The 16,857-nt window shown below is 40.3% G+C and overlaps 1 protein-coding gene across 4 annotated transcripts in view; it reads right to left on the bottom strand.

Moving 5' to 3' along the window:
* The window catches only part of PCMT1 (protein-L-isoaspartate (D-aspartate) O-methyltransferase), a 45,688-nt gene that overhangs the window by 26,871 nt on the left and 1,960 nt on the right, over positions 1–16,857 (bottom strand). The gene's annotated exons all lie outside the window — the stretch shown is intronic.

A 16,857-nucleotide genomic window follows, 5' to 3' on the forward strand; every position in this document is an offset into this window, starting at 1 on the left:
GCTGCACTGTAGAGGCTGAATTGGAAGAGAACAAGATTGGAAGTTATTGCAATGGTCCAGTAATCACAACCTGGTCTTCAATGACAACAGTAAGAATGTAGAAGGATTTGAGTCATATTTGGAAGGTAATAGGGTGGGCAAAGGTAGGTTTCCAATTGTTATATGGAAGATAATCAAGAAATAATAATATAAGAATAAACTCTGTTTCCTGTACTCACAACTGTAAACCTTCTTTTACCCCACCGTACACACACACACACACACACACACACACACACACACACAAATGACTGACTAAATTTGGAAAAGGGGGAGGGAAAAGTGGTTTAGATATTGTCATATATTGATTTGAGAAATCCGGGAGAAGGACCAGAGTTAAGGAGGAAAAGGATAACTGATTTATACAGTTAGGGGCTATGGACCACACAAATGGAGATATTCAATGGTCAGTTGAACACATGGATCTAGAGCTCAGGAAGGAGATCCAGGAGAGATATAGATTTCTAATTATATAGACAGCAACTGAAGCAATGGAAGTGAACTAAAGTGGCCAGAAGAGATCACACAGAGAAGAAAAACGAATGTAAACATTTAAGAGAAATGCAAAGGAAGTGGAGCCTTCAAAGATTATGACAAAGAGCAACCACAGAGGTGGATAAAAATCAAGCAGATAAAATACAGAATCCAAGAGAAACAAAATTTTCAAAAAGTAAAGCAAGGTTAGTAATATATATTTGTCTCCCCCACGTATCAATTCTTTAAGGTTAAATATATAGTATGTTAAACTTCAATAACCCTCATGGTAGCATGCACATAGTTAACATTTCAATAAAGCCCTTATTAACTCAATATGTTTATTGACTATCTAGTACACACCAGACACAGACATGCTTAGGATTATCTATACTAACAAAAGGGTAATATGCTAATTAGACTGGATGTCTTCCGGACATCCTTCTGGACAAAGCCATGGTGGCAGGGGCCAAGGCAGAGGTGGTTAGGGGCGATCAGGCAGGCAGGGGAGTTAGGGGCGATCAGGGAGGCAAGTGGTTAGGAGCCAGCAGTCCCGATTGCCAGAGGGTTCAGGTGAGGCTGAGGCCCCCCCCCCCCCCCGCACAAATTTTGTGTACTGGGCCTCTAGTAAGAATAAATAACATAGCATCATCCCTGTACTCACAGATATAAAATCTATAAGACTTGATTTTAATAATCCAGAAATAAAATTTTTTAACCAAAACAGGTTTTGCTGAAAACCACTAAATTTAAAAATTTTAATGGGTGAATGATATGGTATGGAATTATACTTTAGAAAAGTTGTTTAAAAAAATTAGTGGGACTAAAGGTAGCAACCAGGAGAAGCATTATTTCTGGGGGACAATCTGGTAAGCAGGGAAAGGATGGTGCCTCTCGAAGTGGTAATGAAATGAAAGAAGCAAGAAAATTAAGGATCCTGTAGAAACAAAAGAGCAAGATCCGCCAACTCCTATCCTTTTCCCACTACTACTATCAATATCATCATCAGTCATTAAAGAAACTGCAAGTTACCATACTGACAAAAGTTGCTCTTGATTGTAAAAATAGGAAAAAGAAAAAACTCCATTCAAATCTATGGGAAACCAAAGGCAAATAAAAACATTTCAGCTGATTTAACAGAATCTAATATTTAAAACTATGTTCTAAGAAAGCTTAGCAGAAAGTGAATAAAAGTATTACCAGAAACAACACCAAGACATCCACCAATAAAACTATCAGACTTTAAGGGCAAGAAAAAATATCTTCAGAACTTCAAAGCAAAAGATTAAATTACCTAATAGGGGTAAAAAAAAATTTTAGGCAGTCAGGTTTCTTAAGGTTTCAACCACGAACATACAAAGAAAAACAAGAATGAAGCTGCATTTTCAAGAAATTTAAGGAAAGTGCAAGTCCACAATTAAAAGGAGCAAACGACTGATACATCCAACAACATGGATGAATCTCAAGAGCTCTAATCTCAGTGAAGAAGCCAGATAAGACTATACACTATACAATTCCAATTATATCAAATTCTATAAAAGTCAAAACTCACACTATACGATTCCAATTATATCAAATTCTATAAAAGTCAAAACTCTAGTGGCAGAAGGCCAACCTGTGGTTGCTAGGTATTGGGGGCAAAAAGAGATTATCTGCAAAGGGGCATGAGGGAACTTGGTGAGTGAAAGAAATTTTCTATATCAAATATCAGCAAATGTCTGTAAAGGTCCAAATAGTAAATATTTTAGGCTTTGCAGGCCAGATAGTCTTCACTGCAACTACTCAACTCTGCCACCGTACCGTAAGAACAGCACAGACAACACTGATGAAAGGACATGGCTGTGTTAAAATAATCTTTATTTCCAAAAGAGACAGCAGGCCAATTTGGCTTGTGGGTTGTAGTTTGCTGACCCTTTGTCCTATAACCATTAGGGTGGTAGTTAAGACTATATTTGTTCGTCAAATTTTTAATATCGTAACCTTAATATTTGGTGAATTTTCATATAAATTCTACCTCAATAAAGCTGATTTTTAAAAATATTTTTATCGATTTCTTTTACAGAGAGGAAGGGAGAGGGACAGAGAGTTAGAAACATCGATGAGAGAGAAACATTGATCAACTGCCTCCTGCACACCTCCCACTGGGGATGTGCCCACAACCAAGGTACATGCCCTTGACCGGAATTGAACCTGGGACCCTTGAGTCCACAGGCCAACGCTCTATCCACTGAGCCAAACCGGTTAGGGCTAAAGCTGATTTTTTAATAATGTAAGCCAAGGATTTCATACCCAGCCAAGCTGTCCTTCAAATATCAAGGTTATAAAAAGAAAAACATTTTGCATGTGCAAGAACTCAGGGAATGCTGTACACACAAGCCTTTCCTAAGGAATATTCTGGAAGATGTGTGCCATCTAACCAACCGATAACCGGAGATACAGGAGCAAAGGACATATATGCAATTGTACAGTAAAAACTAAAATAAGGGGGAGACATGGGTAAAATAGTAATACTTAAAAGTAGAAAGAATGCAATGAAAAACAATGGGAGGCCCTGGCCAGTTTTTCTCAGTGGTTGGTGTCAGCCCGCAGACCATAGAGTGGCGGGTTCAATTTCCAGTTTGGATTGCAGGTTCCCCAGGCCTAGTGAGGATGGGTGTGGGAGGCAACCAATTGATGTGTCTCTCTCCCGTCAATGTTTTGTTCTCTCTCTAGAATCAATGAAAAAAAATCTTCAGGTAAGGATTAAAAAAACAACAATAACAACAACAATGGAAGGAGAAAAAAGGGCAAAAGTAGAATTAGATCACTGTCATATAGGTAATGGAAGGAATCAAAGGTTGCCATTTACTATTGATTGACCAGGTGGTAAACAAGAAAAAGGAGGTTAAAGTGATACTATAAAAGGTATAAATACAAATCCTCCAAATAACAGAGTAATTTTAAAAATTTACAAACAGCCCTAACCGGTTTGGCTCAGTGGATAGAGCGTCGGCCTGGGGACTAAAAGGTCCCAGGTTCGATTCTGGTCAAGGGCATGTACCTTGGTTGCAGGCACATCCCCAGTGGGGGGCGTGCAGGAGGCAGCTGATCAATGTTTCTCTCTCATCAAATGTTTCTAACTCTCTATCCCTCTTCCTTCCTCTCTGTAAAAAATCAATAAAATATAAAAAAATATATAAATAAATAAAATAAAAATTTACAAACAATGTAGGCACACCAAATAGAGAAACATTGTAAACAGACACACATATCATCTCTTCATTTTAAAATATTATAAGTTTTGGATAAAGTAACTCAAATAGAAAGTATTTCTACACAAATGAGCTTAAGCAAGCTACCTGAAAGGTTACTAAAATAAAACAGTGAGCCCTGGCTGGTTTGGCTCAGTGGATAGAGCGTCGGTCTGCGGACCGAAGGGTCCCAGTTGCAATTCTGGTCAAGGGCACATGCCTGGGTTGCAGGCTCGGTCCAACGTGCAGGAGGCAGCCAATCAATGATTCCCTCTCATCATTGATGTTTCTATCTCTCTCTCTTCCTCTCCCTCTCCCTTCCTCTCTGAAATCAATAAAAATATATTTTTTAAATAAAATAAAATAAAATAAAATAAAATAAAATAAAATAAAACAGTGAGCCCTAGCTGCTTTGGCTGGGTGGATAGAGCGTCAGCCTGCAGACTGGAAGGTCCTAGGTTCAATTCCAGTCAAGGGCACATGTCCGGGTTGCAGGCTCCGTCCCCAGTAGGGGACCTCTACGAGGCAGCTGATCAATGATTCTCTCTTATCATTAATGTTTCTATCTCTCTCTCCCTCTCCCTTCCTCTCTGAAATCAATAAAAATATATATATTTTTAAAAGAGTACTACACTGATTGAGTTATAAAACTAAATATATTTAAAACAAACAAACAAAAAAACAACAACTGTGAGCCCTAGCTGGTTTGGCTCAGTGAATAGAGCATCAGCCTGTGGACTGAAGGGTGCCGGGTTTGATTCCTGTCAAGGGCACATGCCCAGATTGCAAGCTTGACCCCCAGTGAGGGGCATGCAGGAGGCAGCCAATCAATGGTTCTCTCTCATTATTGATGTTTCCATCTCTCTCTCCCTCTCTGAAATCAATACAAATATGACACACACACAAAAATAAACTAAGTTGTTCAAAATAACAGAGCAAATAAGGGGTATGGCCATTCAAAATGAGATATTAGGTTCTTACTGACCACTTTACTGTTCTGCTACTGACATGTTCAAATAGCTTAGTGACTTCTAATTCATTTCCCAAAATAATTCTCTTTTTAAAAAAAATATTTTATTGATTTTTTACAGAGAGGAAGGGAGAGGGGTAGAAAGTTAGAAATATCGATGAGAGAGAAACATGGATCAGATGCCTCTTGCACACCCCCCACTGGGTATGTGCCCGCAACCAAGGTACATGCCCTTGACTAGAATCAAACCCGGGACCCTTCAGTCCGCAGGCCTACGCTCTATCCACTGAACCAAACCAGCCAGGGCCCAAAATAATTCTTGAGTGGCTCATTAGCCCTGAATGCAATTCAAATTCTAGAGAGGTGATTCATGGACTTTCCAGGTCATAGAGGCCTTAGAAGCCATCAAGTCTAACTTCATAAATCAATACCAGGATCTCTACTTGAAGAGTTCCACTAATGTGATACAGCCCTTCAGACCACTCTAATTATCAGAACACTTTTCTGCATTAAGATGAAATCTCCCTCTTTATAACTCACTTACATGAACCCTCAGTGCTACTCTCTTTTTCTGAGGCCACAAAGAATATATTGAATTTTCTATCCAGCCAATGTTCATCTAAAGACCTATCAGGATCACTTCAAGCCTTATCTTTTTCATGTTAAGCAGCCTCACTCAATAATTCCAATTATCCATCAGTTTTTAAAACCATCATCATATTCACTTATTCATTTTTCTCTAGATGGGTACTTGTAGTGTGACATCTAAAATCAAACATATTGCTCCACACATATTCTAAAAATAAAAGTAAATTAAAGATATTACTTCCCTTAAGCTAGTTAATATATTTCTACCAAACTCATGTGAGTTTCTTTGGCTGCTTCCTCAATCTATAGAGGAATATAGAATTTACTAAAAACCCTAAATGGTTTTTATTTTTTAAAATATATTTTATTGATTTTTTACAGGGAGGAAGGGAGAGGGATAGAGAGTTAGAAACATCGATGAGAGAGAAACACCGATCAGCTGCCTCCTGCACACCCCCTACTGGGGATGTGCCCGCAACCAAGGTACATGCCCTTGATCGGAATCGAACCTGGGACCCTTGAGTCCGCAGGCCGACGCTCTATCCACTGAGCCAAACCGGTCAGGGCCCTAAATGGTTTTTAAAAGCATGTCACAAGTTATTTATGAAAAAGTTTGAACACATTATGGCTCAGAATAAGCTTCAATAGGCCATTATCAGGGGTTTTCCAAAAATTTCACCACAATGTTCTTATTATTTATTTTTGCCCACAATTCCATATTTTGAAAGATGCCTAAACCAAGCTACATTTACTAAGTTATTAAATAATTTTCCCATTTTTGGTAATCTGACATATACAACTGCCAATGCCCTGAAATATTTCTGGCAAACAGCAAAGTAATTTAATGTTTCACTCTGAGTGTATAGCCTTAATTATGAGGAAACGTGCAATTACTACTAGGTTTTCTGAAATAGTGAACAGCTTTAGAACCATACATACCCAATCTTCCTGCACCCTAGAGACCAAGGACTCTAATTAAATAATTATAACAATGGCTACTGTTGGCTCAAATATGTGATTGATCCAGATGAGAAGTTAGTAAGATTCAAAAGGAGAATGCAATCAAATGCAAGCTATAAGCCATATAATCCTATATAATAAAATCCTAATATGCAAATCGACCAAACAGCAGAATGACCAGCGAAACGACTGGTCGCTATGATGTGTACTGACCACCAGGGGGCAGACGCTTAACCCAGGAGCACCACTCAGCCAGAAGTCAGGCTCCTGGCTGGTGGTGAGCGCAGCAGCAGTGGCAGGAGCCTCTCCCACCTCCGAGGCAACGCTAAGGAGCAGAGAGCCGAGCAGTAAGGAGCAGCGAGTGTGTGAGTGGTAAGGAGTGAGGGGTCTCAGACTGCGAGAGGGCGCAGGCCAGGCTGAGGGGACGCTGCCCCCACCCCAGTGCATGAATTTCATGCACTGGGCCTCTAGTAAAAATCCTAAAAAAATAGAGCCACATTAAGAAGGTATCTGTTTCTCTTACTTGAGGGGCGAGGAAGGGTACAGAAGATTAATTCCAAGAAAAAAAACAAAAACACACTACACAAGAGTCATTATTTAGATATGAAGAAAATTAAAAATGGCACAATTTCAAGCAACTGAGGAAGTGTAAAAAAGGGGGGAAAATTCTGACTATTCCTCTTCAACAATAAATGAATCTGTGGTATTAGACAATAGCAGGGAATAAACAAACACATAGCACATTATATAGCTCAACAAAGTGCTAACATAGTCATATAAAAAATGATGGTTATTGGAGAAACCAAGATGGCGGCATAGGTAAACACCTAAACTGCTGCCTCGCACAACAATTTCAAAACTACAACTAAAAGACAGAACGGACACCATCCAGAACCACAGGAAAGCTGGCTGAGTGAAAATTCTACAACTAGAAGGAAAGAGAAAAGTTCACAGAGAATTGGAGGTACGGCAAAGGGGCTTTGTGCGCGCAGAGAGGAAGGGCGGCTGAGAGCCTGGCTGACTTTCTCTGGTGGAAGGGAGAAGGAAGCCTTCGACCACACTGAACCCCAGTTCTGACTGCACTTAACCCAGTTAGGGCGAACCCCTGGGGACCCACGCTCTTACGGGGGGAGTCTGGACTCTCGGGCGGAGACTCGAGCTGGGAAAGGCAGAAGTCTGAAGGCGCGCGCGGGCCAGTGCGCACAAAGGCTGCGGAGGTTGCCACAGGCTTTCCCTAGTGGAAGGGAGTCAGAGGATCCTGACTGCAGTGAGCCCCAGTTCTGACTGCAGTGAGCCCCAGTTCCAGGCGAGCCCCTGGGGACCCAAGCTCTTGTGGGGGGAGTCTGGACTCTCAGGCGGAGACTCGGGAGCCGGGGAAGGCGGAGGACTGAAAGCGTGCGCGTGTGCCAGTGCACACAAAGGCTGTGGAGGTTGCCACAGGCTTTCCCTAGTGGAAGGGAGTCAGCGGCTCCTGACGGCACTGAGCCCCAGTTCTGACTGCAGTGAACCCCAGTTCCAGGCGAGCCCCTGGGGACCCACGCTCTTGTGGGGGGAGTCTGGACTCCCAGGCGGAGACTCGAGCTGGGGAAGGCGGAGGACTGAAAGCGCACATGTGCGCAAGGGCAAGGCTGACAGGAAGCCAAGACTGAGACTCCACCCCATCCAAGCTGAGCACAGAGGCTATTGCAATTTGGCAAGTCTAATCCTATAAGGCTGTCTCCAGCACCGAACTTCTCCCAGCATAGACACAGCTGATCCTTACAGCCAACTGGCCCGGAGGTCAATTCTTCCCAGTGATACCAACAACAATAAAGACTTAATTACAACAAGGCTGTACACACAGTCCACAAAGGGGTGCACCAAGAGTGTCCACTTCAGGTTAATTGGGGAGGCAGACCCACTGGGCCATATTGGAAACCTAGCACAAATATCTACCTTACCAACTCAGGGAAGCAGTGAAAATGCGGCGTCAAAGAATCAGATCACAAACGAAAGAAATGGAGGAAAACAAACGACTGGATATAGAATTCAAAACCACGGTTATAAGGCTTTTTAAGAATATCCTAGAAAAGGCCGATAAATATAACAAGACCCTCGAAGATATGAAAAAGGACCAACTAGAAATTAAACATACACTGACTGAAATAAAAAATATTATACAGAGACCCAAAAACAGAATAGAGGAACACAAGAATCAAGTCAAAGAATTGAAATACAAAGAAGCAAAAAACACTCAACCGAAAAAGCAAAAAGCAAAAAAAAAATCCAAAAAGTTGAAGATAATGTAAGAAGACTCTGGGACAACTTCAAGCGTACCAACATCAGAATTATGGGGGTGCCAGAAGAAGAGAGAGAGCAAGATACTGAAAACCTATTTGAAGAAATAATGACCGAAAACTTCCCCCACCTGGTGAAAGAAATAGACTTACAACTCCAGGAAGCCCACAGAACCCCAAACAAAAGGAATCCAAAGAGGACCACACCAAGACACATCATAATTAAAATGCCAAGAGCAAAAGACAAAGAGAGAATATTAAAAGCAGCAAGAGAAAAACAGTTAATTACCTACAAGGGAGCACCCATACGACTGTCAGCTGACTTCTCAACAGAAACTATGCAGGCCAGACGGGAGTGGCAAGAAATTTTCAAAGTGATGAATAGCAAGAACCTACAACCAAGATTACTCTACCCAGCAAAGCTATCATTCAGAATTGAAGGGCAGATAAAGAGCTTCACAGATAAGGAAAAGCTGAAGGAGTTCATCACCACCAAACCAGTATTATATGAAATGCTGAAAGGTATTCTTAAAGAAGAGGAAGAAGAAAAAAGTAAAGAGAAAAATTATGAACAACAAATACATATCTATCAACAAGCAAACCTAAAAATCAAGTGAATTAAAAACCTGAGGAACAGAATAATCTGGTGAATATAATAGAATCAGGGGCATAGAAAGGGAGTGGACTGATAATTCTCAGGGGGAAAGGGGTATGGGGGGTTCATGAAGAGAATGGACAAAAATCATACACCTATGGATGAGGACAGTGGGGGGGAGGTAAGGGCAGAAGGTGGGGTGGGAAATGGGTGGAGGGGAGCTATGGGGGGAAAAAGGAGAAATAATTGTAATAATCTGAATAAAGATTTATTTAAAAAAATAGATAAATAAAAAATAAAAAATGATGGTTATTGATTTTCAACACTTAAAAATCAACAAAGTACAAAAGATTTACTACTCAGAACAAAATGTAAATGTTAACTTTGACCATGTTAAAGCTGCTAATTAGTTGGAAAATGAGATGAGCGATCCCTAATATCCTTTCTACAAGGTGGAAGGGTTAAGAAGCAGTGTCAGTTTATAAATTACGCAACAAGAAACCGAGGTTAAAGTATATTACTCAAAGTTACAAAAGTAACCACAAAAGAGGACGAATGTTAACTATATGAGGAAAGGGTAGGCTGATAGGGTAAAAATACTCATCATCTTAGCAGGAGAGGTCAGTAAAATGATGTCTAAAGTTGATAAAACAAAGAGCAGTTTAAGCATATGATTTAGAGACATGAAGATAATTACAAGAATCAAAAACAGTTAAAAATGGTTCACTCTAGACAATGAGTCAGGGGGTGGAACACAGCATTAACCATTATTATTCATCATAAGCCCTTCTGTATTGTCTTTTAACCATATTACTTAACTAAACATCTTTTAAATTCTCCTAATCTTATCACAGATAGTATGTAGTTATATAAATGTATTACAGGGTGCGTATGCGCACGTGTGTGAGTGTTCTCCATTTAGCAAAATGTAGGTGTGGCAGGGACTCCTTTTCTTTCACAGTAGAACCTTAATTGGGTGCATTATCTACTTATGTGTTGCCTTATAATTAATTAAGTTCTTGCCAAGGGACCATATGCAGAAGTTATGTATACAACTTCCATATCATGCCCTTCAAAGAAATGGGGGGAATTTTCTCATTTTTCTCCCCACCAGCTGGAACATAGAAATGATAGAGGTAAACCATCTTCAACCTTGCAGTTGAGGGAAAGACCTTAGGAAGTGCAACAAGACAGAAGGCGCCCAGGTCCTCAACACCATGGAACCACCAGATTAGCCCTGAACTGCTTACACTTGGATTGTTACAGGAGACAGAAACTGATTTTGTTCAAGCTACTGTTATAAGTTTTTATTGATTTTTAGAAAGAGAGAGGCAGAGGGAGAGGGGGAGAGGAAAAATGAAACATCGATTTGTTGTTCCACTTATTTATGCATTCATTGGTTGACTCTTGTAAGTGCCCTGGTGAGGGATTGAACTCATAATCTTGGCATATTGAGATGATGCTCTAACCAACTGAGCTACTCAGCCAGGGAGATCTTACTTGTTTTTATTAATCTTTCTTAAATATATGTATAGTTCAGCCCTGGTTGATGTGGCTCAGTTGGTTGGGCATCATCCCATGTACCGAAGGGTCACCAGTTCGATTCTCAGTCAGGGCACACACCTAGGCTGTGGTTTATTTATTATTATTATTTTTTTTTTTTTTAGACTTTGCTTTATTGATTCCTTTGAATTATGAAATCAAGGCTCATTATACCATAACTATATAAAAATATCAATTCAATGATCTTCTTTGATAATGTTAAAATACCCCAACCATCTATGTATATCTAAAATAACAAGAAAACTTGTGCATAATTTTATCTTTTTAAATAGCCCAAACATAGGAAGGGTCAAACATCTAGGAATGACATAACACTTTTAAAACTGTCTGGAATAGCCACGTATACCAACAAACTTCTTCGACCTTCTAGGACCTTCCGTCGACACTTACCCCATCAGAGGGGCTGTGGGCACAAATTCAGGCAGAAGACCGGCCTCCCCAGGACTGCCCACCCAGACCCCCACACAACCGGAGACCACAGAGTACCATCAATAAGGTCCATCCATGCCAGGCCCTCCTCAGCCATGTCATCATAAGTCAAGTGTGAGTTGGGGGAATATAAGAGTTTACTTGGGATAGGCTGTGGTTTCGATGCTCAGTTGGGGCATGTACGGGAGTCAACCGATCATTGTTTCATTCTCTCTCCTTGCCCCTCTCTATAAAAATCAATGAAACATATCCTCAGGTGAGTTAAAATGAGGAAGTATCTTCTGGATTCTAAATGAGGCTCCAATTTCTGAAAACAGTCCCTTAGAATTTTATTAGCTGGCTAGAGTTGGCCCTTGGATGCACATGATAAAACTAACAGAATATTCTCTTTTCCATAGTTTTGCTACTAGTAGCTAGCACATGATACTCTAACTAGAATTTTAAATTACAATTTATTTTCAGAAATAGATACAAGTTATCATAATTCTTACATATTCAAATACCTACTAAAGGTATCCACTTAAATGTCTTATAAGTATCTCAAACGGAACATTCCCCAAAATAAACTGCTTTCCCACACTTCCTTGCACCTCCTCCCTACACACACACACACACACACACACACACACTCTCCCTGCTGCCCACTTATTATTTCCAACTCAGAAAATGGCTAATCACTCTAAGTTGCCCAGGCCTGAAACCTTGGTGTCATATCCTTGACTCCAATCTTTCTCCTACACCCCAAATCCAAATCTAGCACTTGCTATTTTCTCTGCCTGGAATGCTCAGCTCCCAGCTCTATGTGCATGGCTTGAATTTCTTCCCCTCCACCAAATCTTTGCTCAAATGACACTGTAGTGAGGCCTTCTCCCCTACAACTGCAAGCCTAATATGCCACACTCCCTATTCTCCTCCCCTTTATCACTTACCATGTGACGTATATTTTACTTGTCTGCTCCATTAGAAGTAAGCTACAGGAGAGAATGGATGTTTGATTTGTTCACTGCTGCATGCCTAGTGCCTGGCTTACAGTAAGACAGTCAAACAGTTGGCTGAATGACAAACTCTAATACATTACAGTATATGCACAAAATGACACAATCAGGATGTAAAGGAAATAAAGTAAAAATAACTGTTAGAGCAGTGGATTGAAATTTTTTAGGTAGAACAATTGTTAGCATTGTTTTAAGTGGCTAGTACAGCATTTGAAGTCTGTTAGTTACGAGTTAACCTTCCCATCCAAATTTTTCTGGGAGCTGGAAGGCAAGGGCTGCAGAGCTGCAGGGAGAAGGAAGGGTGGGCTGCTCCAGGCTGGTCTTTGCTGAAGCTTTGGGGGCTTATAGGGGAAAAACAAGGACTCTGAGGTGTGCTACTATGAGCCTCACCTGTGGATGTATATTTGTGTGTGTGTGTGTGTGTGTGTTCCGGGGGGGGGGGGGGGGGCGGGGATGGGGAGTGTTACTGTCTTTCACTCAGAGTTGGGAGAGAGGGTAAATGAGAATATGTAAAGTACTTAACTGTTTTCTAGTTTGGGCTTAAAACGTTTGAGTGGCCCTTGACTTTCTAATCTAACGGAAATTCAGTTGGCTCTATTTTTCAACATGTACCCAAGTTAATCATTCTTTGTCTCCCCTTGGCTATTACTTCTGCAGAAGCAAGTTCTGGGTTATTGATTGCGGGTGTGTCCAATTTGATCTCTTGGCTTGTACTCCTGGCCCCTGACCACCACCTGCATTTTAGTCTGTTTTCCAGATTGCAGCCTGAGTATGTGTTTTAGAGGTTGAAAATCATCTCTCACTGTTCTCAGCTTAAAACCTACAGGAACTCCCAAGACTCAAAGGAAAAGCTTAAAGTTCCTGAAATGGCCTACCTGGCCTTTGGTAAGTCTCAGGGATTCTCAGACTCCATCTATACTTTCCCTCTACCCTCAGCTGTACCCTCTCTACTTGCTTTTCTCCTGCAAGGTTACCTTGGTGCTCCAGGAAACACTACCCTAGTTGTTCCTGCCCCAGGGCCTCTGTGACAACTGTTCTCTACCTGGAATTATGTGTCCAAAACTACTTAAGTGCTCAAGTGTCAACAATTTCTTGACAAACATCACCTACCCTGACTACCTTATTTTAAATCACAACCTTCTAGCCCTTGCAAACACTTCTGATACTCCCTTCCCTGATTTTTGTCTGGAGTGTATTCCTGGCACATGGTAGATGCTCCAATGGATGACTCAGCAATGCAAATGCAATCAATCAAGAAGCAATGATGTGAAGGGAGTTTGTGAAATAAAAAGGACCCTAGAAATGTTGTCTTTGTACAAAGTGATGTGATTTACAAAACAGAAATGCAAAACAAGTGGGGCTGTGACTGTTTTGAGAAGCCTGGGTTTAATAATCAGACCTTAATGGGACTGTGGTTAAGAGCAGGTGTGACAACTTTAAGTTCACCCCCAGAGCATTTATTTGATGGACATACTAATTTGGACGTAAAACTAAAGCACCAACCTCTAGCTCTTGCAAACTGGTAACCGTTATGCAGGTGTGTTGGACGTAATGCTGTTCAAAATGAGACACAAAAGCAAACTTGGGTAAAATGTTCCCAAACCCTCGGGAGAATGCTAGGCTCTATGGAAGTTATATGTTGGGGGCTTAAGAAGCTTGGGGGGAGATGGAGATGATGAGTGTGATAAAAATCAAATGTCTACAAACAACATGATTGGCAGGCAGTTGCCAGGGTTAAAAGGAGAGGGCAGGGGCGTTATTCCCCCGGGTCCTCAGCAGGCACAATCTCTCAGCTGTAAGGGCTTAGTAACACCTGGCTGGAGTCAGCTGTGTCTAGCTGCGGTTCCCGCACCTTTTCTTGGGTTTTCCTACTCCCCACACATACCTTCATTAATATAATCCCTAACAGAGGATACCCTGGGTCTTCAGTGGGGACGCTGAAAAGTCTCTCCCCCAGTGATTCACTGCTCTACATGTCAGTCCGGGGCGGGGAGAGTTAACCTTCCACAAACATTCTGGCTTGGAGACCTGCTTTAGGAGACCACCTCTCTCTCAACCTCATCCAGTCCTGCCCCCTTCTCTCTTCCTCATTTTTACCATAGCTTGAAATTATCCCCATAAAATAGAAAACAAACTAACATAAACATTAAATTGTCACATTCTCTAGATTAAACACGCTTACAGCTGTTTTACATCGATTTGTTTCATGAGCACATTTTTAGCCCATAATTATAAAATAACTATATTTTTCATTTCTACAGACTTGCACTGTCTAGTATGGTAACCATTAACACGTGACTATTTGTTAATTTAAATAACACGAAAATCCAGTTCTTCAGTTGTACTGACCGCATTTCAAATACTCAATGCCACATGTAGCTAGTGGCTACAGTACTGAACAGAAAAGAAACAGTCAGGACAGAGAACTCAATTGGGCAGGACTGCTATAGACGTTTTTTAAAATTTTATTTTATTCAAGTATAAAACTTTGATTCAACTGAAATATTGGCGGAGTTTAATCTTGTAATTTTCAATTCTCTACACACAAATTCTCCACGCCAGAGAGTTTCAAAATGTGGTCAGTCCCTGACCAGCAGCAGCATTACTTAAGAACGCGTTAGAAATACAGTTGACCCTACAACAGCGTGGCGGTTAGGCGCACTGATACCGCCCCCTACCCCACCCCCACCCCTGGCTGAAAATCTGTATATAACTTTTGATTCCCCCAAAACGTAACTACAGTTGTCCCTCAGTATGGTCAGGGGATTAATTCCAGAAACCCCTTCAGATACCAAAATCCGTGGATGTTTTGCTTGAGTGCCTTATATAAAATGACGGAAAATAATGCACACAGCCCTCCGCATCCTCGGATTCACAACCACGGATGGGAAATACTGCTTTCAATCAGGGATCTGAAAATGCCAAATCTGGGATACGAAGGGCTGCTTGTATATTTGCTGGAGAAAAAAAATCCATTTATAAGTCGACCCATTCATTTCAAACCCGTGTTGTTCACGGGTCAGCTGTACAAATTCTTGAGAGCCTCAGCAATCTGCCTTAATTGGTTTTTAATGAGCTCTCCGGTGACCCAGGAGATTGTGAAGCATGCTTAGGTTCTAGACCACTGTTCTAAGTTACTTAAGAGCAGCTGCCATCACAACATTAATGATGAGATACGCCATTACAGTCTAACCTATAAATGGTATGTCAACTATGAACTCGTACACAATCATGTTTCTAGCACATCTTATGAAAGAAAAATTCAGCATTTTCAATTATCATATTAAGACAAAACCAATCCATGAACTTCATTTCTTTAAAAAAATCAACACTGTAATTTGCTTCCTCTTCCAGTTTGCCGATCCCTTTTCACTCCCTATTAATATAATCACATTTTAGTCTTTTTCTAAAAATTTAATTAGAATACACAACAGTGGAATAACCAGGAAAAAGGGAGACATTTCCAAATTTTATGCGATTTGAAATTTTTGCATAAGCAACTATTACTTTTATAACAAATTAATATGAAAAAAGAAAATCCATTAGCTAGAATTACTTCAGCAAGAAGCTGAAACTAAAGTTACACAAGTGTTACACAAAGGCTAAGCTATTACATTACTCTAATTTTCTTACCATAGACCTAATATAAAACTAAATCTTTGCAACATTTAATTTGTATATTAAATATTTTACCAAATTTGCTGATAGAAAAACATCTTCAGAAATTTCAACTAAGAAGAGCAATGCAATACATTAAAGTGATGATAAAACCTCTGGGAAAAGATCTAGTCTTGGCTTACTGCAAATGTGGCCCAAAAAGGAGAGACATTAAAAGCCTGATTGATTACAAATTTCTGCCACAGCCAAGTGTCTACTAAGATAACTTACCAGTGGAAAATTACTTAAACACAATTTGTATACAGAATGTTTCAGGTGTATATATTGCAATAGCAAGCAGATCATTTTAAGAAATTTTACAAAAACATTTACAATATATTGAACTTATGTGCATGGGGAACTTAAATCACACTTAATACTGCCTCAGCATGTAAATGTCCACTTTCAATCAAATATTCTTCCATAAAGTGAATACTGACAATGCTTGGCAGAGTTTTAAAATCTAAACATTCTCCATTACTAAACACTAAGGCCACAATTTCCAAATTTTAAATACTCTTTTTTTAAAAAGTCAAATGGCTACCCAGCTGGTGTGGCCCAGTGGTTGAGGGTTCACCCATAAACCAGGAGGTCACTGTTTCAATTTCCCGTCAGGGCACATGTCAGGTGCAGGCCCCATCCCCAGTAGGAGATATGCAGGAGGCAGCCAATCCATGTTTCTCTCCCATTGATGTTTCTATCTCTCCCTCTCCCTCTCCCTCTCCCTAGGAATCAATAAAAAAATGTTTTTTTTTAAACGTCAAATGGCTAATATTAAGTACTAACCGTGTGCCAGCTAGTGTTATTTCTCTCACTCATCCTGGTATTTCCAGCACAAATCCAAGCATATAATGTACATTTAATTGGAAAAAAAGAAATTAGTATTAAGTTCTTTGAGTGGATTCAGATATATATTTTTAAAAGTCCCAGAGGTTACAAATTGAATTAGGAAACATGACAAATACATAATAAGCTAAATAACCTATGACAATTAAAAATACCACATATCAGGATATGATTATTTGCAAAGTTAGTGGCAAAGAGAGTGAAATAAATTCTAACTAGAGTGAGAGTCCTCCAT

The sequence above is a fragment of the Plecotus auritus genome (genome assembly GCF_963455305.1).
Source record: "Plecotus auritus genome assembly, chromosome: 4".
Taxonomy (NCBI): Eukaryota; Metazoa; Chordata; class Mammalia; order Chiroptera; family Vespertilionidae; genus Plecotus; species Plecotus auritus.